A 27,206-nucleotide genomic window follows, 5' to 3' on the forward strand; every position below is an offset into this window, starting at 1 on the left:
AGCTCCATGCATTTAAAGTTAAGACTTTTTTTTCTATGCCAGATCACTTAAGCATATAGTTAACACTATAGGTACACTGAAACACAATCCTTGGTCTCTTACTGAATGCAACAAGATGAATGAAAAGGTATAAGACGGAGGCTGCAAATCAACAGGATTTCAGAGTATGCAACTGTCTACACTGAACCAATAAGTCACTTGAACAATGGGCAAATCTCCCTTCCATGGTAGACTTGCCAAAGCTTGCTCAACAAGGTCAGCCTACTTCTAGTTTGGCTTCTTCCTGTTCCATTTTGTGAAAGTTTTTGCACTCTCAGAGTCAGAAGGCACCTGGGTCTATTTTCCTTAATGATTACAGCCAGTCCGTACCTCATTCTAACAAACAGAAGTACTGGAGGCTAAACATATGACAGAAAGGTTGTAAACAACTTCCAATCATAACTCTTTCACAGAAGGTATCCTTTAGAAGCAAGTATTTCAGGTAAGCAATGGATCTGACAAGTTGTTGTCGAAGGCTTTCATGGCCGGGATCACAGGGTTGTTGTATGTCTTTCGGGCTGTGTGGCTATGTTCCAGAAGTATTCTCCCCTGACGTTTCGCCCACATCTATGGCAGGCATCCTCAGAGGTTGTGAGGTATGGATTCTGACAAGTTCTTAACTCGCCATAAGTGCTTTTCTTAGCCATTTTAGAGGACATGGAGCAGATGGCGGGGGGGGGGGGGAATGAATGAACAATTGAGATGTTGTTTTACTATGTGCTTGAATTCAGACTGGTGGATATTACTTGTTCAATGCTGCATAATATATTGGATTTTAACAATAAGAGTTTCTTCGTGCATTTTTTGGCTGGGCTGCAAAGCATTTTGCTATTGTTCTGTGTAATGTTGCAATTCGTTCAATGGTTTTAGTCTTGCATGGGAAAAAAACGATCAAACTCCAAATGAACAGTCTTCTAAATAATCTGAGGCTCATGTCAGAGATTTGTGTGGTGTTTAAGTAAGATGGGCAAATGTTAAACAGTTCTTCTGTTCTGAGCATAGTTTGCCTCTTTCTGTCATGAATCATCTTAGATGTCATGGTCTCATTGGTAAAGGTTGTTGTATTTGGCCCATCTGACACATTTGGAAAGTTGAGCTGATGGAATTTTACACAACTGGTTTGACTGGGTGTTTTATGCGTCAGTTAAACTCCTTTCTTATGTTCATTTCAGGCTTGACTGTTTTAGATTTTACAAACAATAAAAGTACCTCATAAATCAGCCTTGGTGCATAGAAACATCAAGGGTTTCTTTTTAGAAGTTAAACAAAATGGATCTTATATTTTGCAACACACTTACAGCACATTTATTGCACCACCAGAAATACAGCATCCTGCCTAACCCTCTTGTCCCTAGTTGCATGCATTTGGAGCAAGCTTATTTAAGGCTGCCTAAAATATCACCAGAGGAGAATTATTGTAAGCATTCAAAGTTCCTGTGAGAAGTCAAATTTTGTGGGAAAACATAAAGCCATAGAGATCTTTCAATGGCAGGCTAGTTACTGTAAGCTGAGAACTTAATGTTGCTGCTCAGCATTGCTTGGTTGGATGAAGAATGGTATCATTTCAGGTGCCATCCCAGGACTTGGTATCTAAGGCTGGTTGCTGCATGCATACCAAATGCTTGCATATCCTCCTACATTTCATAGATGAAAACTGGGCCAAACATGGTCAAGCAACATTAGTGTGGTCAAGATGGCAAAAGCTATTAGTGAAGAAGACATCACTAGGAGAGGCTATCACAGCTTGTCTGGCCTTACAAGAAAGGATAGGGTTTAATCTTTTCTTGGATCTCATCTCTAAGATTTCTCGTTACGTATATACAAGTATTACAAAATCTAAAATAAAATCATCTTCCCACTTAGTCCTCAGTTCTTTCAATTGCTACAGAATGAGTTCAAAGTGTAAAAACTCACACAAGTTGATCATCTCTTACCTTCCACATAAAGAAATGTTCTGTATTTTGGATTTTTTCAGATTTTTGTAGTATGTGCATATACATAACAAGACATCTTGGGTATGGGACCCATATTTTCTGCAAAAAAGGGGGGATCTTTGAAAACCATAGTTTTCAAAAACTTTATTCCAGTGAGAAGAAAATTGTATTGTCTGTTATGAAGATTTATATCCCTAATATATAACATCTTTTAGACCAGGCATGGGCAAACCTCGGCCCTCTAGGGGTTTTAGACTACAACACTCATAATTCCTCACACTCTACTGGCTGTTAAGATTTGTGGGAGTAGAAATCTAAAACACTTGGAGAGTCAAAGTTTGCCCATGCCTGTTTTAGACCGATTAGCAACCTTACTCAGTTTGATGTAAAACAAGATAAAATCATCACAAAACTATAATTTATCCAGGAATCCCTTGGTGAATTATAGTTTTGTGATTTATTTTATCTTGTTTTACATCAAATCTAGCTATTTTGTGTGTAGTTAACTGGCAAGCAGATTTGTTCTTTGCAAAGTCTGAGACTTTGGAATTGCAGGCTTGAATGTGCATTAAGCCCCCCTGTTTCACTGGAAACCTGTCCTGCAGTAGTTTCTAGAGCAAGTATTTTATCCAATATACCTTCAGTGTTTCCTTTTTTAAAAAAAGACATAGGGATCTTTGATAAAATGTTTGCTTAATCTCACCATGGATCTGGTTGTGCTAATTGTAGCAAAAGGCTGCAACAACCTCATTTGCTATTTGAGGGTGAAAGGAAGAGGGATGCTTTCTAGCTGGCATATGTGCAGATGTAAAAATTCCCAAAAGCCATCTATGAAACACCCCCACATAGCCCTTTAATGGGGAAAGAAGATAGTAATTTACTAGGAGCAGGAAAACAGGGACAGCTGGAACTTCTCTGTGTTATATGGCCTTAATTGGGAACTTTTTAGAACAGAGCCAGTTTGAGGCTTGAATGCCCCCTGGAGCAGTTAAGTAATTTCAGACCCCAGGGACTTGGGGAACCCATGCACTATATATTGAGGTACAGAATGCATTCCTCCTGTTTGAAGGAATCCTTATCTAGAAGGTATATTGAACTGCACTGTATGATGGTTAATATGCTTTAACCATGCTGGTATTTGCTTGCATGTTGGAGCTTTTGGGGGATGCCACTTTTTCTTAATATCTTCAACTTGTTTATCTTCTGGTAGTAGATTAATGGACTGCAGCTGCAAAGGGAGTTTACAGCTACCAAAAAGCTACAAGGTCATTCTTGTGGGATACTGATGTAAAAGGAGAAAGTGAGATATCAGATGGTTTTGGATTAATGGACCAATGAGGAAAAAAAACAGCAGGAGAGGAAACTGGTGTTGCTTATTGACAAATGGGATGCAAGCCTGCAGAAAATTTGAATTGCTTTACCTATAAATGTGTTGTGCAGTTAACCTCAGATCTAACATAAATTTTACTGTAATCAACTCTTTCTTCTTAAATAAAGTTTCTAGTGTTTGAGAGATTCGGTTTCCAGAGTTGGAGTTTGCCTGCACATGACACCTGGGGACTTAAAGCAGGGAGACCATGTGTTTTATGGTACAGAAGACAGTCCTGCTGTTCAAATGCATTCTTGATTAGAAGGTATCCTTGTTGGGGGGGATGGTGGAAGCTGTAGTTCCAAAAGTAACATTTTCAGCTCTGTTCTAGTCAAACTCTGTTTAAAGATAGAATAAAGGTGATATTTGAGAGTTGTCCATGCATAATGAATCGTCCAGAAAGTTGATTAAGCTGATTATTGTATGCAGGTCCATTGGTCACAATTTTGCTCACTCTGTGAAGCTGTATGGCACTGCCGTTTGTATACATTACAAGCACTGAAGTATGTGTTCCTTGGCTGTATTTCTTTATTAGGAAACTTGGTAACAGAAGCAAAACTAACATGGAAAGAACAGAGATAGATTCTTATATTACAAGAAGGAAAATCATTTCAACATGTTTCAGCTAACTTTTAATAAAAACAAAAACAAAAAATGCATATGTGAAATGAGACAACCAGGTCAGGTAAACTTTATGGAAGTAAGCAAAAATGTTTTGAAGCTTCCAGAGATCTCTTGAAAGGTTCTTCCAAAATGCATCTGGGGATGATCCCCCCTTTCACCTATAAGAATAGGTGCTGTTCTTATAGGCACAGGAAATATGTAATAAATGTGTTGGTATTTTTCTCCATATGGAAATGTCATTTTTAAACTCTACAGCTCTCAGAAGCATTTAAGCAGCAGGAATTCTAGCTCAAACTTCAAATACAGTAGAGTCTCACTTATCCAAGCTAAATGGGCTGGCAGAAGCTTGGATAAGTGAATATCTTGGATAATAAGGAGGGATTAAGGAAAAGCCTATTAAACATCAAATTAGGTTATGATTTTAAAAATTAAGCACCAAAACATCATGTTATACAACAAATTTGGCAGAAAAATTAGTTCAGTACGCAGTAATGTTATGTTGTAATTACTGTATTTATGAATTTAGCACCAAAATATCACAATATATTGAAAACATTGACTACAAAAATGGCTTGGATTATCCAGAGGCTTGGATAAGCGAGGCTTGGATAATTGAGACTTTACTGTATTTTTTATGTTTTGCTGTGAGCATTTTTCAACATGGCAAATTCCTCCTGATGAGTAAGCCAGTTATGGTTCCCACTTTCAATAGTAGCATGCTAATATTAATGTATCAATTATGATGTTGAACTAGCAGTTTTTGCCATTGGGGCTACAAGTCCCCTGTGGAATCTTGGTTTTAATTCAGCTTGATTAATTAGCAAAGAGGTGTCGGAAAAGCACGTTAATTCAGGTTTCTATTTGTTTATTCCAGTGGCATGCTGGTGTAATAGATGAATTAACACCCCCACCCCTGAATTAACAAACTATAATCTTCAAACAAAGGGAGTGGGAGCTGATGCAGAAACATGAACCAGGAGGAATGGTGTTAAGGAGTTTAGGCCCTACACATATTTATCATTACTTCCCTAAGGCAGAATGATGTGGTCATTTCAACCGGTAGACCGGAGCCCCCGGTGCCGCAATGGGTTAAACCCTTGTGCTGGCAGACTGCTGACTTGAAGGTTGGGTTGCTGACCTAAAGGTTACCGGTTCGGATCCAACCCGGGGAGAGAGCAGATGAGCTCCCTCTGTCAGCTTCAGCTCCCCATGCGGGGACATGAGAGAAGCCTACCATAAGGATGCTAAAACATCAAAACATCTGGGCGTCCCCTGGGCAACATCCTTGCAGACGGCCAATTCTCTCACCCCAGAAGCAACTTGCAATTTCTTAAATTGCTGCTGACACACCCACCCACCCACACACACACACACAAACAGTAGACCAATGTTTCTCAACCTGTGGGTCCCCAGATGTTTTGGCCTTCAACTCCCAGAAATCCTAACAGCTGGTAAACTGGATGGGATTTCTGGGAGCTGTAGGCCAAAACACCTGAGGACCCACAGGTTGAGAACCACTGCAGTAGACCTTGGCGATGAAAGAATGACAAGGTCTTGGAAGGGAAAGCTACATGTACCACACAATCTATTCTGTACCCCTAATTGGGACATACTTTACCAGTGTCCAAGAAATTATGTAGCTAAAAGGGAGAAGGGCAAAATGGAACCTTGATGGAAAACATGCACCTTCTCTTGGCCATATGGGAGACATATTGTGGAAATTCTCTTTCCTTATACTTGGGAAATATTTGTTTACGTGTGTTGGATCAATCAAGGATCTCCCAATCAGAAAGGGGTGCTTTTTTATTTTTCCTCCAATCTAGTACCTTCCAGTTACGTTGGATTGCAGCCAGCTGGTTGGGGATGGTGGGAACTGTGATCTATTTCCAGAAAATAACAGAAACAATACTAGACAGCTACAGTTTGGGGAAAATTGCAGAGTGAAAATATTTCATGCATATCTTATTTAGCAAATATGAAATTGCAGGGATGTGGGAAGACCCAAAGCCTGCATTATCCAGACCTTGCTGTTAAGCCTAGTCTCCCACACCCAGATGTTATGATAGATTACTTTAGCTAATGGAAATGTGTATCCTCTAATAATCCAGATGACAGGGCTAACTCAAGCAGTTTACAGAAGGGGGAAAGGGTGTGCTATGCAAAAGGTGCTTCTAGGACAAGACATTTAACTCTCAGAATGCTACAGAAAGGGGGAAATGGCTAGAAACACATGGCTAATCAAGGAGAGAGAAGCACTTACCTTTGCTAAACAGTAGATAGTTGGGTGAGTGGACATTTTAGAAGTGATTCTGTGAATTAGTTTTATATGTCATTGTTTGCAAATATGTCAAAATATTTTCAAAATCCAGTAGTGATAGTTTAATAAGGTGTTCAATCTGTTTTTCTTCACCAATAACTTTTATCTAAAATATTTTGTGTCCCTGTTAACTATTCTATTAGCCCCGTAATGTCCAGTGAAATCACAGAAAAGCTAAAATCTGGAAGGGCAGCTGAAAAGGAATCAAATAAGATTTTCAGGCATACAGATTTACTTTTAAATTCCAAAGTCAGATTAATCTAGAGCTCTAGACCATAGTTTGATTATGAAAATTGGGCAAGGGAGAAAAGCTGATACCATAGACTACCCAAGTCAGGTGAATGTGAGGGAAAATTAAACCAGAACTCTTAATAGAAGCCAAAACGACCTCTAATGATTGCCTGTCATGAGATGATCTGACTCATCTGAAAGGTAAAGTAGAAGGTAGTAGGAATTACAATTGATATCCTGATGTGTTGGAGTACAACTTCAGTTGCTCACCCATTGAACACAGCTCTAACCCAATGTTTTCTTATTTTTATTTTGGCATTTTTGGCAACCCATGGTGCCCCTTGAGAAATAAAATTGGCCATCCTAGCTCCATAGGCCTTTGTGGATTACCTGTTCTTCTACTCAAAAAAAGATAGCACTTAGAAGATCTCTTGCAAAACCATAATTTTGTTCTCTATTAACTCATAAGTGTCAATCCACCTTATGTCTTCAACATAGACAGAATTCTTGTATTGCTTCACATTGCCTCAGATGTAATGCCCAACGTTTCAATGAATTATATTCATATGTTCTTTATGACTGAGCATGACTAATGAAATGATTATAGGGTTGAAATGTTACTTTTTATCACAGTTACTAGAACTCCCTAGTTAGCTTGCTAGTTGATTCGGGGATACAGTACTTGAAATTTTAGTCCTTTGCCCCCAAAAGATCATCTATCATGAGCAAGCAGGTTTGAGCCAGTCCCTTGCAAATTCAATCTGATACAAAGAACCATGTTCTGGTTAAATTGCTAGAGCCTTTGATAAGAATGCAAAATATTTCTGCTTGTCAGTAGATTTTAATTTGCCCCCCCTTCTCTTAGAAAACACTGTGATCAAAAGTACAAGCCATACAGTGCAGTGGCTTTCTTCTTTCAAAGTTGCCGAACTGTCTGTTGAAGCTGTTAAATGAGATGTGAATTTGGTGGGCAGTTGACGCTTCAGTGAGGAATAGCATGGGAAAAAGGGAGAGAGAGTTGAATATTCCTGGAGGGAAGAGGGCACAGGGTTACTGTGACCGTTGTTTGCACATGTGATTAAAAATCAAATCTGGAGCTCTGCCTTCAATCATTTCACTGTATCAAAAGACGTCACCTGTTACCCAGTTTGAAACCAAATTAAGCTGTGATTTCATCCCTTGCCACCCACCCTCCCACCCACCGCAGCCAACACTGCAGAAACCAATTCCAACCTAAGCAGCTTAGCGTAGGGAATATCTTTTTGTGTGTGTGTTTGTGTACGGTATGTTATTTTGTTGCAGTGCTTTCTAGTCTTCAGGGCCAGTTAGACTTGTTACAGAGAAGTGAACCGATTGGCTGATCAACCGAGCTCCGTTTCATAAATTATGGCTCAGCATGTACTAGCACGAGTCCTGGGACTGCTGTAATCCCGGGGGCCTGTCTGTTCCTGACTCTATGCCTGTTTGTTCTGCGTCGTGCATGATGTTGCTTTGGAATTTCCTGTCATAAGCAGCTGGCTGTTGCATCTCCAGAAAGACTCCGTGAGTAACTCTGACTTTTAAGAAACTTTGTGGGTTAATTGCACACTGTGAACGGGGGAGCTCATCGGCACGGCAATTGCCATGTCAACATTAGAGGCTCCTTCAGTGGCTCTGGGATTGTGTGGTCCTTGTGAATTAGCTTGGCATTTAGTAGTCGGAGAGGGTGAACCTGCCGGCATATATTTATTTGAATGTACCCCCCACGACGGTGTTTTGTGGGTTGTCTCCTCTTGCTATAAAAGATTGGAGATTACTCTAATTGCACATTTTCCACACTGCTGCTTCTTCAAATCAAAAGCACAGCATGCATTTGTTCTTTAGGCAATATTGAATGAGATTGTTGGAGGGTGAGGGGAGGGGGATAGGTGACTACATATGATATCAAATGTTTTGAAAAACAACCCCAAACTACTTCTTTATAATATATATGCATAGTCTTCAGTTGTTTTAGTGAAGCTTAAATCAACATGTGTATGATGGAATGCTACTTTAGACTTACTTTCTTTATTAATGCCAGGAGCAATCTTGAAACTTGGCTGGTTTACTTTTGAGTAAGCTTGAATAGTATTGGCACCTGTTATGGGTGGACAACATCCCTCTTAACTTCTGTATGGGATCAAATACAGAGATTGCAGGAAACATAATGTTATAATGCCTAGAATAAACTTTTTAAAAGGCATCCTATCCAGAAATTCCAATTTAAGATTGCAGTCATTAACACATATACTAAGCACATATATACTAAGTCATAAGGAAATACCAGAGCAGTGAGTTAGGGCTAAAGTCTACCTTTTTGTATGAACTGACCTGAGTGAGAAATATGGTTTCCTGAATAGATCTGAATTATTGATAACTAAAACATGTTATTTCTGCTTTGATGCATTGTGGTTCATTGGAAAAATACATAATAATTGGCTGGCCCAAAAAGCAATAGTCTGGGTGTGATTTTTATTTTGCTCCAGTTGCTTCTTTTTTAACACACACACACACACACATATACACACACTGTGCAAGATAGGTGGCACACATTTGGGGAATTCTGCATATAATCATGCAGGTGGCAATGCTGTAGAATTGTGAAGGGTAGTTCTGTGTGGATTTGACTACCAAAGTGACTCTGTGGAGATTAAACACACCCTGCTTTTATACGTGAGGATCAAGATTGTCCTGCAGTCTGGTGGAATTATCCCAGACAATCCCATATTGGCCCAGAATTGTTTAAATTTTAAAATGCTTTCACAAAATCCAGCTTCTCTTTCAAACAGTGAAAGAGAATGAGGTCGACAGTGCTTTGCTCTTCTTGCAGAAAAGGCTGTTGGGCTCCATTAATTTCCTCAGTTGTGATGTTCTTGTAAACTTTATTTTCCAGAAATAAACATAAAGACATTCATCATTTATAATGCTTTGTGGGAATTATTTTCCAAAAACAACCCAACTTTTTTCATTTGTAATTTCAAAAGAATTCTACATGCACAATGCTTTCTGAGAACAATTCTAAGCGTATACAGTATGTATGTTTAAAAACACAGTATAATGCAGGGAAACCTAGCATAATCTGTGCAGGCACAGAACCCAGTTTTTTGGTGCCTGGAATCTTCTAGGAAAGTACTTCTGATGTGGAGGATTTACTGTTCCAGTTTTCCAATGGGCCAGGGATTGCTGCTAAATTGGTGCCCATTGGGTACAATCGTTTCTTTTTTTCATTGAAGCTTCCTTTGACTGGCAACCAATGGCTTGGGGACTGCCACTGGACCACAGACCACTACTTTGAGAGCCACGTAGACTGCCAAAAATTCTTCCTCCAACCCAGTATCCCCAAAACCCAAGACCAAAAATTAAATCTGCTCCTAGGTAAAGGTAAAGGTTTCCCCTGATGTTAAGTCCAGTCGTGTCTGACTCTGGGGGTTGGTGCTCATCTCCATTTCTAAGCCGAAGCGCCGGCGTTGTCCATAGACACTTAAGTGGCTGAGGGGGAAAAGGAAAGGGCCTGAGGCTGGGAATTTTGGAAGTTGAAGTTCAAAACACCTGGAGGGCCGAAGTTTCCTCATGCCTGATCTAAACAAATTTCCCAGTGTGATACTGAAGCATCAGATACACATGTATAGCTTTGCATGCAGTTTGTTTTCAGAGTGCAACTTTTAATTCTTTGCTTTTATGAGACACAACTTCTTGGCCAGGACCTAGTATGAATGTATCAGAAAGCGAATGAGAGAGTGGCACTCGTAATCCAGTTTTTATTATACAAGCTACGATGTATACAAAGTGTTCTACATTCCTCCAAGATAACGAACATAACCATTTACATAATTGTGTCTGCTTTTAGAATGTCTGTTAAGGCAGTGAAATGAGCAGATAGTATCAAAATGCTCTATTAATCAGTGTGACATACATCATTGTTATTGCTTGGCTGGCCTACACTGTTAGTGACATAATCCCTGCTGAATTCCAGTTCTTCTAGATTAGTTTTTGCAAATTTTTCTTGAAAACCAGTAATTCAATACCCAGTTCATTTATAGAGAGAGGGTAGTAATTGTTGGGCTGCTGTTGTGCTTCCAGATAACATGACTTCTTCTAGTAGGGGAATATGCCAGGGTCTGTTCATATTGTTCTGCTATAGTACTAGGATTCCACTTTAATTGTAATGGCTCAGCCCTATGAGATTTGGAGCTCCAAGATTCTATGGGATGTTACAGTTAATGTGGAACATGCAGTCATCCCTCCATGTTTGTGGTTTTGACTTCTGTGTATTTACAGTAGAGTCTTGGTTATCCAACATAAATGGGACAGCAGAACATTGATAAGCAAAAATGTTGGATAATAAGGAGGGATTAAGGAAAAGCCTATTAAATGTCAAATTACTTTATGATTTTACAAATTAAGCACCAAAACACCATGTTTTACAACAAATTGACAGAAAAAGCAGTTCAATACATGGTAACGTTATGTAGTAATTACTGTATTTACAAATTTAGTACCAAACCATTGCAATGTATTACAAACATTGGCTACAAAAGCATTGACTACTAAAAGGCAGACTATGTTGGATAATACAGAATGTTGGATAAGCAAATCTCTACTGTAATTTAAAATGGAGTAAACATCTCTCTAGGCATCTCTAGGTCAGTGGTTGTCAACCTGGGGTCCCCAGATGTTTTTGGCCTACAACTCCCAGAAATCCCAGCCAGTTTACCAGCTATTAGGATTTCTGGGAATTGAAGGCCAAAAACATCTGGGGACCCCAGGTTGAGAACCACTGCTCTAGGTATTCTAGTGTGATTCTAGGGGCAGCTTCCAGTGATAGTTGCTCATAAAATCATGCTGGAAGACCAAAGCCCCTTCTACAATGCCATGTAAAATCCAGATTATCTGCTTTGAAGTGAATTATATGACAGTGTAGACTCATATAACCCAGTTCAAAGCGGATAATGTGGATTATCTGATTTGAAAATCTGGATTATATGGCAGTGTAGAACGGGCTCTAGATATTCCTGGAGAGGTATTCTTTCAGTTTAATAATATCTTTTTACTTACATTTTTTCACTTGCATGAAGGTCCTGTATCCTTAATTCTAGCAAATGTAGAGAGCTGACTGTATTTATTTATTTATTTATTTATTTACAGCGTTTATATTCCGCCCTTCTCACCCCGAAGGGGACTCAGGGCGGAGCACATTACACATATAGGCAAACATTCAATGCCTTTTGAACATAGAACAAAGACAAGACAAACATAGGCTCCGAGCGGGCCTCGAACTCATGACCTCCTGGTCAGAGTGATTCATTGCAGTGATTCATTGCAGCTGTTCTCCAGCCTGCGCCACAGCCCGAGCCCCAGTTAGGGTAGAGCTATAATTGTGGAGGTTGAATGGATCTCAGATGTGGTTGCAGAGGTGTTGAAACTGATCAGATGTAAAACTAAGATATTGGCCAAGACTAAAACAAATGATGTGTTTGAAGTGTGCATACCATTATCATGTTTAGTTTTCCTTTAAAACAAAAACCTGGTCTCTTGAAAAGGTCCAGATTTCTGGATAATGATAGAGGAGCAAAGCATACCACCTTTTCCTGGAGAAAAGTCAAACTCACTCTGTCATGGATGTGGACATTTTCCCTGTGGGGGAAATTGTTATTGGTGTCAATGACATTCCTAGTGGTCCTGAACAGTATTGACATTTGTAATAGGCAGAAGTCCCTTTCCCCCAGAATGTATATAATGATATGCTACAAAAGCACCTCATGCTCATTCATGTAGTTTTATGAGTACTGCAGCCTGTGCCAAAATGGGGCAAATTATTTTAAATATCCTGACATGCTATGGTATGTGAAATTCTGTGCATTTCGAAGGGTCATGATGTATACCTATGTGTGCTCTAGGGCAGTGGTCCCCAACCTTTGGACCTCCAGGTGTTTTGGACTTCAACTCCCAGAAATCCCAGCCAGTTTACCAGCTGTTAGGAACTGTGGGAGCTGAAGTCCAAAACACCTGGAGTCCCAAAGGTTGGGAACTACTGCTCTAGGAAAAAATCTTTGCTTTCAGGTTGAGTATCCAACTGCTTTGTTGTCCATCAACATGTGAAGGTCTACTTGTCCACTTGTGAAGGTCTACTTGTCCACTTTCTATCTATGGACGTGATATGAAATATGGCACAATCCCGAGATGTCCTCATTCCAACATAGATCAACAATATAAACCATAAGTTTGGCACCCTTTCCTTCTATAGACTTCTACCCAACTGTCTTTCCCGAAGTGGATTTTTGTATTACTTCTAGTCAGTTTGCTTTCATTCCTTTAAATAGACAACAACTTCTTTGATTTAACCTGTCATTTCCTTAGAATATTGACTGCACCCACACAGAAGACGTGAGGAATCCATCCCAGAAAATGAGTTAATGTAGATTTCTCTTCGACTGTACTGTTCAGGCTTGACACAGATGGCATGTGTTTTGCCCATCAGAAAATCCACATGACCAAATGAATTTAGATATAGGTGATAAAACCACATACTTGTAAATGTGGACATTTTAAATGTGTGTAGAAACACAACCCAAACAAACTTTAATCAATGTAGGGTTATGCCTAGAATCTAACTGAATCACACAATGTTGGTACTCAGGCAAGAAAGGATTCAGAACTTTTTCATGTAAGTGGAAGAGCAGCTCTTATGAATGATGGCAAGTGGCCCATCACTTGTGACATGCACTACTTACTAGTAGAAAACAAGGCCAGTCACATGGTCACACCTCCCACTAGAAGCTGCTGTGAGGTCACTGAGTGGATTTCCATTGGTCAAGATGTGGATTTGAACCCTGGTCTCCCAGATTCCAAGTCTAATACTCAAATCAGTTTACCAAACTGAGTAAAAAGAGAGACAAGTGAAACACATTTATTGTTGTTATGCTCCTTCAAGTCATTTTTGACTTACGGCAACCCTAAGGCAACTATGAGGGCTTCTTGGTGATGTTTGTTCAGAGTAGGGATGCAATACTTCATTAAATTCGTTCTTGAGGTTAGCAACAATAAATACCTACAATTTCCTTCCAAGTATGAAAATGTCTTTGAAAACAAAAGGATATTTTTAATTGGGGATTTATTCTGCACAAAAATTGCATGATTTTTTCCTGCAAAAAACAGAATTTTTTGTGTGGAAAATAATGTTTGAGTACACAAATAATGATTCCTGCACAGAAAACTATATTTTCTGCACAGGAATTAGATAATTCTGTTTGAAACACCAATTTTGATGCAGGAAACACATTTTTTTTCTGCATAGAATTTCCCTTTTTACCGCACAACCACCACCCTCCCCCATGTGCAAATTTTGCACAGAATAATTCTTGAACCCCAAAGATTCTTATTGGTCCAGATTTCGTTTGGTCAGGGCTTTTTGATTCTTGAAAAACATATTGGGGGCCTGTTGGAATCACAAGAGCCACCAAGTTGTCACTTGCTAAAGTAATGGAAACAAAGAGGGACCCAATCCAGCCTCGCCAGGGAAGACATTACAGACTAAGTAGCTATGCAGGCTAAGGTTTCTGGGAGCTGTAGTCCTAACAACTTCTGGAAGGTAATGGAATTCCTGGCTCTACTGTACAAATGCCTAAAAGCTATATAAAAATGTGTAAGGCTTGGACATGTTATGGAAGTCTACACAAAGTATCGTTTGCTTAGGAAATCAATTAGCTTTATCAAAAGTTCATAACTGTTTAGAATTAAAGTGTGTGTAATAATATTAGAGGGAGGAAGCTGGATTAAATCCTTTGCATTACACTGTGACCTCTGTGTACTGTTCAATCCCTGAATCAAATGGGCACACAGATACACAAGCTGTTCCTCTGCAGATTGTTTGATCCCTAGCCTGCAGTTTTGCATGATATAACTTATAAACTGTAGCTTATGATGTTAGTAAGCTCTGTTCAAAAGGCCCAATCATTCAGTGAATCTTGGAAGTTTTCATTGTCTGAAAGCAAAGTTTATTATTTGGTTTACTAGTAAATTATTATAGCGATTCTGTCAAAATAAGCAGTTCTTACTCATAAGATGGTTCTTATTAACAGTATCCCCCCTCCCCTGCCCTTTGATATGTCTGTAAGGGGAATGAGAAAAATCAGGTCAGTCTTATATCCAGTTGCTCATTCCAGAAAAATGCATTTTTAAATATTTTGCTGTGAGGCTTTTGCACAGGATTCAGAACAACTTTTGAGTTTTTAGTTGTCCAGTCTGCGTAAGATTGGTTGTATTAATTTTCTGCATTTCATACTAAAAGAGAAGACCACATAATAGCACCACTAGAAAGGACTACATGATTGCAGGAATGTCACTAGCAATTATTTATAAGATCTCTGGGGGAAGGGAGTTTAACATGAAATCATTTGCAAAAGTTTAAAATAATTAAATTCAGGTAAATATGCGATAAACATATCCAAATGATTTAATGTTTGAAAAAGGTTTAAAATTTTATAGCTGTGTACGTGTACAGATTAGGCACCCATGGTGGCACAGTGGGTTAAACCACTGAGCTGCTGAACTTGCTGTCCAAAAGGTTGGTGGTTCGAATCTGGGGAGTGGGGTGAGCTCCCACTGTTAGCCCCAGCTTCTGCCAACCTAGCAGTTCGAAAACATGCAAATGTGAGTAGATTAATAAGTACTGCTCTGTCATGGAGCCAGATCCCAGGGCTGAATTTCCAAGCCCTGAATCTGACTTCATAACATAAAACAACCCTGCAAGCACCTGGCGGGAGGAGATAAAATGAGCCTGGGAACTCAGAGTTGAAAGTATAAACAATTATAATTGCTGTAGTGTGTGGGAATAGAAATCATGGTAGAAATGTGATCCCGAAGGTGGGGTTTGATGATGATATTTGCGTGTGATATTACGTTGCATCAGAAGTGATAAAATTAGATGTATGTAAACATTAGGTCATTCTCGACTTTTCCAAAGTCATGTATTCTTCAATAAAGATTGAATTTGAGAGCAGCTATCTTTGATCTGCGTTCAGACTGGTCCTTTGAAGTGAGCCTGACATTAAAGTCGAGAATCCATTTCTCACCCTCCTGCGGAATTCGCAGTGAAGTGATAATGAGTGAAGAAGGAGATCAAAGCCCAAATGGGGCAGAGAGGCCTTTGCAAGGGGCCCGGCCGAAGAGAGAAGAAACGCTGCAAGCCATAGCTTCCTCTACGGGGTACCCCAGGCCGAACGGCGTGACCCAGAGAATTCCCAGGGGAGGAAGAGGCGTCTCTGCGGCTGCAGAAACCAGTTGGGGATCTGGAGGAAGTATGCCGGAGACCGTGGCCCTGCGGTTATCCATCCTGGAAACTAATTTATCCAGGCTGTCGGAAACCGTGGGGAGATTGGTGCCATTATTGGAAGAGAATCTCCAAAAGGAGCCCAGCCGATATGGCGCCGAGAGAGAACCAAGTAAAGAAGGAGATTGGAGCCAGAGGGGCCAGCGAGCGTCAACGCAGAGTCCCGTGGCGGCAAGGGACGAGGGAGATGAGGAATACTGGCGGGAGCTGGAGTTCCGGGACAGAATGGCGCGAGAAGTGGAGCGTCAGCGAGCCCTGGGAACTCTGAGGCCGCCATCTCCAACAGAGCTCCCAACCCCCCGAATGGGCGTCGGGGTGGAAAGGCCACTGGGGCCAGGGATCGGGTCCAGTGGATTAGCAGACGAAGGCGGAGAGGAGCGGGGGATCCAGGAAGAGGAGGAGGATGTGCCGTACGACGAGGAAAGGCGAGATGAGGGGGCTACAGCAAGGCCAGTATGCGGATGGGCGGAAGAGCCGACGGCGGCGGCAGACTTTCGGGAGCCGCGCAGAATGACCACCGGAGTGGGGCGCGGCGTGTTCCAAGGAGCCGCCCGAGGAAACCTGATGCAACCCTTCCCCATGCCTCCCAGACAGCATCAACGGGCTGCAGAATGGATGCCTAGAAGGGAAGATCTCAAACTAGAATACGGAGGGGAATCAGATGAACTGAACTTTTTTCTAATTAGCATCAGAGGATACATGGAAGACAATGCACACACATTCCCCTCCGAGGCAAGCAGGGTTCGAGCCATCGGCAACACACTAAAGCGAGGAGCAGCCAGCTGGTATGTGCAGCTTCATGCCAGACGCGACCCATGCCTGAGGTCAGTGCCCCGCTTCCTCGCCGCACTGGAAAACCGGTTCAGAGACCGGCTAGAGCAATTGAGGGCTCGAGACCAGCTGAAAGGAATAAAGCAGAGGGACAAAACAGTGCCCGAGTACGCAGAGGAATTCCTTCACCTCGCGGAAAGGGTACCAGAATGGTCTGAAGTGACCAAAGTGGAATTATTTAAAGAGGGACTACGCCCCGAGATTTTCAGCTGGGCAGCGCACAGAGACGACCCCGAAACGCTCCAGGGATGGATTCAACTAGCGGGGCGCGTCGAATCCACCCTGGCCCAAGTAAAGCGCTTCAGGAGCGGCAGCGGCCAGCAAAGACCGGTGGCGAGGGGTCGAGGAGAAACGAGGAAGCAGGAAAGACCCGGAGGGAGGCCGGGGATTCCCTCCAGAGGAGACGACAACAAACCTAAACCGGGATGCTTTGTATGTGGGAAGACGGGCCATCGAGCAGCGGAATGCTGGGCCCGGAAGGGGGAGCCGCCAAAAGCCCCAAAGCCCAAGCCAGCAACCGGGAGGCGCGCGGAAGAGGAGGTGCAGGCCCCAGAATCTTCAGAAAAACTGGTGAGTCGGGACAACCGCATGATAGTAGTGCCAATCTGCCTCTCAGGGCTAGAAAATCGGGCCACCTGCAAGGCATTTGTGGATTGTGGGTGTTCTAGAAATATTATAACCCCGGAGTTAGCAGGAGCGCTGAAATGCCAGCAGATGGCGCTTGACTCCCCAATTGCATTTTCGCAGCTAGATGGATCAGTCGCTGCTGGGGAAGTATCTACAAAGGAAATACGAGGAATCCCATGTAAAATAGGCAAATGGGAAGGAAGAATATCCTTTGTGATAGCCCCTATTGCCACATACCACGTAATATTAGGGATACCATGGCTCGAACAGGCAAATCCTGAAGTAGATTGGAGAGGAAAAAGCCTAGCATTCAAAGAACAGCAGATGCAATGGGAGATAAGCAAAATTGCAGAAGAGGAGGACGAGGAAGATGAAGCAGGGGAAATAGACCCACAGCTATTGCCACCTGAATACAGGGACTTTGTGGATGTTTTCAATCAGAAAGAGGCCAGTAAATTGCCTCCCAAAAGGAATATAGAAGTAGAAATTGAAATAACCCCAGGAGCAAACTTACCCAAACCAAAAGTGTATCCCATGTCTGTGCAGGAGAAGGAGGAATTGAGGAAATACATTGATAAAAACCTGGCGCGAGGCTTCATTAAGCCATCCAATTCTCCTCTCGGGGCCCCAGTGTTATTTAGGAGAAAGAAAGACAACTCCCTAAGATTGTGCATTGATTATCGAAATTTAAACGCAATTACTAAGGACAATAAATACCCTATGCCCTTAGTCAAGGATTTAATTACCGTATTGAAGAAAGGGAGCATATTTACTAAACTGGATTTAATTGAAGCGTATCATAAATTAAGGATCAAACCGGAGGATACTTGGAAAACTGCATTTTCCTGCGCATTCGGCCATTTTGAATACGAAATTTTGCCTTTCGGGTTAAAAAACGGAGGCGGCTGCTTTATGCAGCTTATAAATGAAATACTACACCCGTTATTGTACAGAGGGGTATTCATATTTCTTGATGATATCTTGATTGTAACTGAAGATAAGGAAAAGCACGTAAAATTGGTCCGGGAAGTTTTGCAGAGACTAAGAGAAGCAAAGCTGTACGCAAAACTGTCCAAATGTGAATTCAATAAAACTCAAATTGACTTTCTGGGGTATCGGATATCTCCAGAAGGGTTAGCTATGGATCCAGCTAAAGTAGCAGATGTGAAAGAATGGGGAGTGCCTCAAACAAGGAGGCAATTACAATCATTTCTGGGGTTTGCAAATTTTTACAGACCCTTCATAAAAGGTTTCGCGCAAATAACCGCACCCCTTACAGAACTTTTAAAAACAAAAGGGAAAGGGGAGACAGCAAAAGTGAAAGCTCCTGGCGCCAAACTGAGTTGGACGCCAGAATGCCAAAAGGCATTCGAAACCTTAAAAGAATGCTTCACTGAAGGACCCATCCTAAAACACCCCGATATCAGGAGCCCTTTCATAATCCATTGCGATGCCTCAGACTGTGCGTATGGGGCAGTACTATTGCAAAAAGATCAAAATGGGAACTTAAAACCCTGTGGATATTTGTCACGGAAGTTCAGCGAAACTGAAAAAAGTTGGCCAATATGGGAAAAAGAGGCATTAGCCATATTAAAAGCCTTAGAATGCTGGCGACACTTCCTCGAAGGAAGCGGAATCCCATTTGAAATTTGGTCTGACCATAAGAACCTACAGTATTTAAAGTCTCCTAGAAAATTGTCCCCCAAACAAATTAGATGGGCGCAATACTTCAGCAGATTCGATTTCCAATTAAAGTTTTTTCAAGGGAAGCAGAATGTCTTGGCAGATGCTCTTTCACGCATGCCTCAACACGAAGGAATACCCACAGCAAAAGAGGGGACAATATTCTCTGACAAACAATGGGGCTTAGCTGTCAGGACAAGAGCACAAACCCAAAAGGAGGACACGGCTTTTGTTGAACTCGGCGGGGAAGAAAACTGGGGAAATGAACTGAAACAGTCTTATGAAGGAGATCAATGGATCGCGTCCAACGCAGAAAAGGGGGAACAGAAGGGGGGATTTTGGTTTGTAAACAAGAAACTGTATATCCCAGCAATATTAAGGATTAAGATTCTGCATCGTTTTCACAACAACCAGAGCGCTGGTCATACAGGAATTACAAAAACAACAAAGGCAATAGTAAAACATTGTTGGTGGCCAGGAATGAGGAAGGACATAAAGAATCATGTTGTTCAATGTGATGATTGTGCCAGAAATAAATCGGGAGGAGGGAAGCCTATGGGATTGTTACAAACAGTAGCGGAACCTACCAGACCTTGGGAATGTGTAGCTATGGACTTTGTGGGAGAACTGCCGGTTAGCAAAGGACATCGTTATATTTGGACAGTATTAGACCTGTTTTCTAAACAGGCTCACTTTATAGCGCTGACGAAACTACCATCGGCTGAGAAACTAGCTGAATTGTACATAAATCATATTTACAAACTACATGGATGTCCCAGTAGAGTAGTCAGTGACAGAGGAGTACAGTTCACAGCAAAATTTTGGGAAAAATTCTTGGAAATGCTAGGAGCAGAAAGGAGTCTAAGTTCTGCTTTTCACCCCATGACAAACGGGGCGGTAGAACGTACTCAGCAAACGCTTGGGCAGTTCCTTCGAATGTACTCTAACTTGAGACAAAATGACTGGTCTAGGTGGTTGGCTTTTGCGGAACTAGCCTTTAATTCAACTATACATTCAGCAACAAATAAAACCCCCTTTGAAGTAGTTTACGGGTATGAAATACAGCCTTTACCCCAGTTGCCAAGGTGGACAGAAAATGAGGAAACAGAGGCAGGGAAGTGGAAAACGCAAATGCTAGAATGCTGGAGTCAAGTGACTGCATCCTTAAAGGAAGCACACAAAAAGTATAAAGCGTTCGCAGACAGAAAGAGGGTGGAAGGCGATAAATTAAATAAAGGAGATCTAGTGTGGTTAAGTACCCAAAACATCAAATTGGGGCTACCTTCAAGAAAACTGGGCCCCAAATATATTGGACCATTCAGAATACAGGGTGTTATCAATGAAGTGACTTTCCAGTTGGCATTGCCAAAAAGTTTAGGGAAAATACACCCAGTATTCCATCGCAGCTTACTGAAAAAGTATATGGGGACTTTGGACAAAATGGACACATAGAGTTATTGTTTGATTTGTTTCAGAACTATGATGAAAGAAGAACCGAAGAGGAGGACGAAGAAAACGAGGGCGCCATGTCATGGAGCCAGATCCCAGGGCTGAATTTCCAAGCCCTGAATCTGACTTCATAACATAAAACAACCCTGCAAGCACCTGGCGGGAGGAGATAAAATGAGCCTGGGAACTCAGAGTTGAAAGTATAAACAATTATAATTGCTGTAGTGTGTGGGAATAGAAATCATGGTAGAAATGTGATCCCGAAGGTGGGGTTTGATGATGATATTTGCGTGTGATATTACGTTGCATCAGAAGTGATAAAATTAGATGTATGTAAACATTAGGTCATTCTCGACTTTTCCAAAGTCATGTATTCTTCAATAAAGATTGAATTTGAGAGCAGCTATCTTTGATCTGCGTTCAGACTGGTCCTTTGAAGTGAGCCTGACACTGCTCCGGCAGGAAGGTAATGGTGCTCTGTGCAGTCATGCTGGCCATGTGATTTTGGAGGTGTCTACAGACAATGCTGCCTCTTCGGCTTAGAAATAAAGATGAGCACCAACCCCCAGAGTTGGTTACGACTGGACTTGATGTCAGGGGAAAACCTTTACCTACTTATTTGTACAGGTTAGGGTGGAAATCAATAGGCTACAAAGCCTTTCTTAAGAAGCTACATTTTAACTTGATGCTGGAATGAAACCAATGTTGCTCTTATTCAGGCCTCCAAAGGGAGGGCATTTAACATTCAGGATGGTACAGCAGAGAAAGCATATTGTGTTTATATATGTGGAGATGTGGAGTCAAGAAGAGCTATAAGCATGGCCAGCCTCAGTATATCCACAGAAAGATATATGAGATCACTGGAGGAATCTCTCAAGAATGTTAAGAGGAACAAATGAAAGGTCAGTTATTTAAATTGACCTGAGGAGTGAGGTACCATATTTATTTGAGTCTAATACTCCCCTTTTTTTGGGCTGAATTACACTGCCAAAAGGGGGGCTGTGATTCAGATGAAGTAGACCTGACTGCTGTGGGATCCTGGGGGAAGAAAAAGCCAGGTCTACTCCATTTGAGAGCCTCATTTATTTGCTTCCAGCCAATTGAGCTGCTCCTCCTGTATGGTGAGAGTTGTCTTTTATCTCTCTTGTCTTTCTGCTGGTACATGGTAACAGCAGAGGCCCTTCCTGGGTCTCAACAGCTGCTAGGTGGTGGGAAGGTGGAGGTGTTGGGTGGTGAGAAGGTGAGGAATTGTGCTCATGAAGCTACATACAACCTAAATATCAGAATACTCAAAATGAGTATTCTACATCTACAAAGCATTAAACAGCAGGGTTTTAATAAAGAAAATTGGAGCTAAAGATTAACTTCTATTGCATTTTTATTATCAAGGTAATTTGCTTGTTGTTGGTGTTGTTGTTGTGTGCCTTCAAGTAATTTCTAACTTACGAGTTTGCCCTTACCTTCATCTGAGGTTGTTGAGGTGTGTGCTTTGCCCAAGGTCACCCAGGAGGTTTCTGCGATTGAGAGGGGATCCAAACCCTGGTCTCCCCCAGTGTCCTAGTCCAACACTCAAACAATTACACAATGCTGGGTCTCAGAAGCTTGCTTACACTAAATAAAATTGCAAATAAAACATAACAGAGGCCAGAGGAGCAGATAAAAACAGCCTTCAGAAAAAAAAATGTCTACCTGGCAAACCAAAGACAGACTAGTGAGAATGAAGAAGGTTTTGCTAACCATCAGAAGATAGCAGGAAGAGGATCACTTGAGCTTCTTTAGTACATACTACATGCAAATCTCAGGTACAACTTTAATAGTACCTTGGATTGGCATTTTTCTCTCATGTATGTTTATCCTGGACTCTGACATTCACATATTCCCTACTTCATGACCTCTGGCATCTTGCATTGCATTTCCCTGTAAGGCTAATGGGGAGTTGAATTTGATGCCTTTTCTTAACAGAAGCCAAATACTTTAAAAAACGTATGCAGACCATCCAACTGTGTCACCTGAATAGGATGGCTGCTTGTTCATCATGAAAAAAGACAAGAGAATACACATTTTGTTTAAAAGGCACAGATATCAATTTTCATGGAAAATACAGAAGCAGTTTTGATTGGAGGTGATCAATTTCATTATGTAAATGGTAGCAGAGAAAGAGGCTTTTTGATGTAAAGCTGTCTTTATGAAGAATAATGGACATTTTAAGAATAAAGAGCTTACAAATATGATGCCAATAGTGGCAAGGCAAGAAATTACATGTAGTTGGAAAACTGCAAAAAAAAAGTGTTAATAAGTAGTTATGTAGAGTGCCATGTTGCTTTAATGGAAAAGTGAACACCTACTGTTAAGCTAATAAGATAAACCAGGATGTATTGTACATTTAGGATAATACTGTATCAATTTACAAAAATGTAGATATAAAGCTAACAACATCACTCTTCAACAATATATTTTTCTGAAATAAAACAAATGTAGTTGTAATGACAATGAGATCTTGAGAAGAAATAGGATTCAGAAAACGAAAGGGTTGACAAACAATAATGAATCACATACTAGATATACCTACAGAGAAGTAACATTTTCAATTTTCTGGTGCTTTTTTCTTTAATGTTTTCCCTTGACGCATGCTGTTGTGTACTGTTTGTTGGATTAGTATAAAATGAAAGAAAACTAATATAAAAACACACACAGATGGATTTATATTTGTAATTGCACATTTAGAAAGGATGGGTTGATTTAAATAAAAATGCAGGGCTCCACAGCATTGGGAAATGTATGCAGGTAACTTGATTGATTCCTCACTGTGCCATATGGTGAAAAGAAAGTTCAGATGACTGTTCTCTCTTCTTATGGTTCATCCTTAAATCAGACTAAGGCCAGATCTAGACAGCTCTTTTTGAAATAAGCATACCTTCAAAGGGAGCATTTCCTCTGTAATGTCTATCCTATCTAACCTGGTTTTGACCAATGATCCACTTTGCTTGAATTTGCCCTTAACTGTTTTTCCCTTTCTGGAACAGTGGAGCAAGTCTTTTTTTAAATGTATTTTCTAAATTTACAGTTTTCACTGTTGTTGATGTGATGTGGTTTGTCAAACGACAGAGTTGCATGCACATGTTTTATATAACTCTACCGTGGGAATGAGCCCTATGTAAAAGTGTTTCATAAAAGCCAGACCTTGACATTGAAATTCCCTCTCTAGAGAGATTAGGCTAGCCCCCACTCTCCAAGTTTTTTGGTCTAATTTGAAAACATGGCTTTTTAAACAGGCCTTTACCTTCACTAGAATTTTATGGTTAGACTTGAGGACTTAGTGATTTGTTTCACTCCCGCACCTTGGATTGATACTTGAAGACAGCCAGTTTTATCCATGGGTATTGCTGTGTTTTATGGAATTTTAGATTTTATTATGTGATGTTTTATGTGAAATTGCTGTGTAAAATTATGTTTCATCATTTATATATTTATGTATTGTGTATTCTACGTATGTGGCATTTGGAGTGCTTTTGTTAGCCACTCTGAGTCCCTTCGGGGAGATGGCGGCAGCATATAAATAAAGTTTATTTATTTATTTATTTATTTGTTGTTGTTGTTATTATTGGCTTCAGAATGAAAACAAGCTTAAGGATTTCCATTTGGTTGCACTCTTTATCTGGAGGTGTAAGACACAATCAGCCTTTCAACCAAATCAGCAGACCTTGTTCTTCAATTTTTATTTCACTTCTTTTTCCATTTATTTTGGCCAGCCTAGTTGATCTCTTTTTCAGAACTGCTCGGACAGGGTGACATTTTTTCCAGGCTGCGGGGTTACCTATTCTAGTTTTCTTTCCTTGTTTGGGGAGTATATTCTCTCAAGACATTTGTTGTTCTGCCAGAAACATAGCTGGCCCTGTTTTCCTTGCTTTGATGTAAACAATTTATGGTACCAAGAAATTGTTTTGTCATATTTTATGACATAGTGCTTGTGAAGCTATTTCTGGATTCACCTTAAGCCCTCTTGTGCTGATATAGAAGGAGTTGGCTGGATGTTTCATGAAGGGTGCAATAAATATAACTACCATGATGAGAGCCAATGCGATGATGGTAATGGTATAATCCAGGGCTCTCTCCAGCTTTTTTCTTTTCCTATTACCTTCGATTGTACCAAACATTATTGTCTTTTCCAGTGCAACGTGTCATCTTCTCATGATATGTCCAAACTATGACTGTCTCAATTATAGTCATCTTGGCTTCTAAGGACTCTTCAGGCTTGATTCCTGTAATATGTTTTGTGAAGCTCCAGAATTTTTTTCAATTTTGAGCATGTCAGCAGTTGAATGTCCTTTTGGACTTAATCCAGTTGCGTCATTAGCCACAACCCTACTCAAAGTTGTCCTATGTTGTATTACAATAGCTTGTTGAGTGCCTTCTGACCTGGGCATGTCATCTTCAGGCAGTATCTCTTGTTTCATTTTGAATTGTAATGTCATATGGTTTTCATGGTACAAGACACTCAAAAAGAGTCTATTGTGCCTCTTTCTGCACAGTACAAGTTAGCTATGGTCCCATGGCTCTTGTCTTTGAGAGATTCTCTGCCAATGTCACCCCACCCACCCCACTATGGCTGCTGCCCAGTAGCTGTTTGGCACATTTAGTCTATGAGTTGTGCTGTGGCTAATGATGCAACTGGACTCAGATCGAAAGGATCTTCAGCTGTTGATATTTAACATGCCTCCTTAGCAAAAGCTTGTTGAAGCACACTACCAGAAGCACTGTTACCATCAGCATAGCCTCTTGCCTCACAGAAATACTCAGTCCCACCACAACAAAAAGAAAGTGTCATGGTGGGGTTAATATAAATCCTATATAATTCTTGAATACATAGTCTTTATATTAAACATTTCTTGTATTCTGAGCACTGTTGAAGATATTTTGAACTACTTTTAGATGTAGTCACAGAGAGCCTAAAGCCATAACTTCTGGAAGAAATACTATAGGATTGCTGCTTTGTGATTTTTCCTATCTCGTTAGAGCAGGGCCGGCCCCACCATAGAGGCCACGTGAGGCGGCCGCCTCGGGCGCAGGTCCCCGGGGGGCACCGTCAGGCTTCCCCCGCCCCTGCAGGGGGGGGCGCTTTTCCCCACCGCCTGCGCAGTGCCGGCGGGGGGGGGGGGCTTTTCTCCACCCCCGCTTAATATTTTAAATTATCTCCAGCCGGCCCTACGTTAGAGCCACAGTGCCACTTCCTTTTCAGTCCATGGCTTGTGCCACTCTTAGCAAAAAAAAAAAAAGGCCGAGCATTTCTGAATGGCTTTTTTCTTCAGATCTTTAGGTACTTGATTCCTTTTTTTAATGCTTTGTTTCACTTTTCTTTTGTTGTTTTTTCATGCTCTTTCTCATTTCATAGTTCCTATCTACATTCATTTTCTCTTGTGCTTCCAGTGACTTTGACACATGTGCCGTTGACGTTGTCCTGGGTCACTTTGTCCCACTGGCGGTTGCACAGGGGCATGGGGACCCGTTGTCCGACACTCTGTTCCGTTGTGGCTTCCTCCCTTCCTCATCACATGGGGGGAAGCCCTTTTTTTGGCAACTTGACCCATCTTTCCTTAGAGAAAGACAGGGAGCCTACCATTGTCTGCCATCACCATTTTTACAGTGGCAGCAGCACTTCAGTCCTGGAGCTGTCCCGGAGCTGCTCCGGAAGTAGCTGGCTGGAGGGTGATGGGAGCCATCAAGCTCCGTGGCTGAAAAAATTCCAGTTGCTGCTGCAGAAGAAAAGTTAGCGTGAAGAGGTCCTTGATGTCTCTCTGTCTCTCCTTTTCCTGCTCTCCAACTCTCTTTCTTCCCCTTCTTCTTCTCACTCATACTCAATTTTCCTGGTTACACTTGCCTTCGCCCCCCCCTTTTTTCTTTGTTATTGTGTCTGCCTCTTCTCCTTCTAGATTCACTCCTTCTCTCCCTTGTCTTTCTTCCTGTTCTGTCTCTAGCTCATTTTCCTTTCTTTGCCTTAAAGGAATTCATGAGCCTATAGCTGTCTAGATGGTTAGTTTATCTCTAAAAAGTATCTCATGGTTATTGGTAAAATTATGAGGGAGTTGGGATGAGATGAGGAAGTATACTATGATTTGGGATGTGTGTGGATTTTTCACAAGTGCTACACGCATTGTTAAAACATGAGTCCAGTCAGGCCTCCACATATGTGAGTTTCACTTTTTTGGTTTTGAGTATGAGCAGATTTTATTCATATATAGTGTCTAGGAATCACAGGGTCCTCCAAGGTGACTCTGCAGTTGGTTTCTGCCATAGAGGTGTACTAGACTCTATGGATTCTTTGAGAAGTGCTTTCTCAGATTTTAAAAATGTGCTTTTTGTATTCATATTTTTACTACTTTCAGTAGGACTGATTGTCAACTGAAATTTCATTTTGTTTTGAACATCATTTAACTTTTTTTTTTTTAAAAAAAACAACCAATAGCAGTGCTTTCCACATCAAATCTTTTCATCTTTGTCTACAATGTCAAATATAATGCATAAACATCACTCCGGCTGGGACTTGGAACATCACATTAACGTATGGCTCATCCTGTGATGTTCCAGACCATGGCACAGTTCAGTTGATCACATGTATATGCCGTTTTCTTCTCCTCCCCTTTCTCAAACCCCATTGTGCTTTGTCAACATCCTGTTGGTGTATACCTTCTGCAGAGAGGCACAATGAGTCTCCTAATTCTTAACCATGTCTAATTAGCAGAAAGATTAATTGATTGCTGT

General features: G+C 41.1%; 1 protein-coding gene across 5 annotated transcripts in view; it reads left to right on the forward strand.

Annotated features, from left to right (window-relative positions):
• pde4d (phosphodiesterase 4D) overlaps window positions 1-27,206 on the forward strand; it is an 830,388-nt gene that overhangs the window by 22,243 nt on the left and 780,939 nt on the right. The window contains exon 1 of one of the 5 annotated variants that reach the window (XM_008102871.3): window positions 375-481. The exons of 1 other annotated variant lie outside the window; for it this stretch is intronic. The gene's annotated coding sequence lies outside the window, so the exon portion shown is untranslated. Of the gene's footprint in view, window positions 1-374; window positions 482-2,932; window positions 3,060-7,936; window positions 8,057-27,206 lie in introns of those variants that run through there. 3 more of the 5 variants (XM_008102870.3, XM_008102869.3, XM_016990885.2) reach the window with 3 other exon arrangements.

This window comes from Anolis carolinensis, chromosome 2 (genome assembly GCF_035594765.1).
Source record: "Anolis carolinensis isolate JA03-04 chromosome 2, rAnoCar3.1.pri, whole genome shotgun sequence".
Classification (NCBI taxonomy): Eukaryota; Metazoa; Chordata; class Lepidosauria; order Squamata; family Dactyloidae; genus Anolis; species Anolis carolinensis.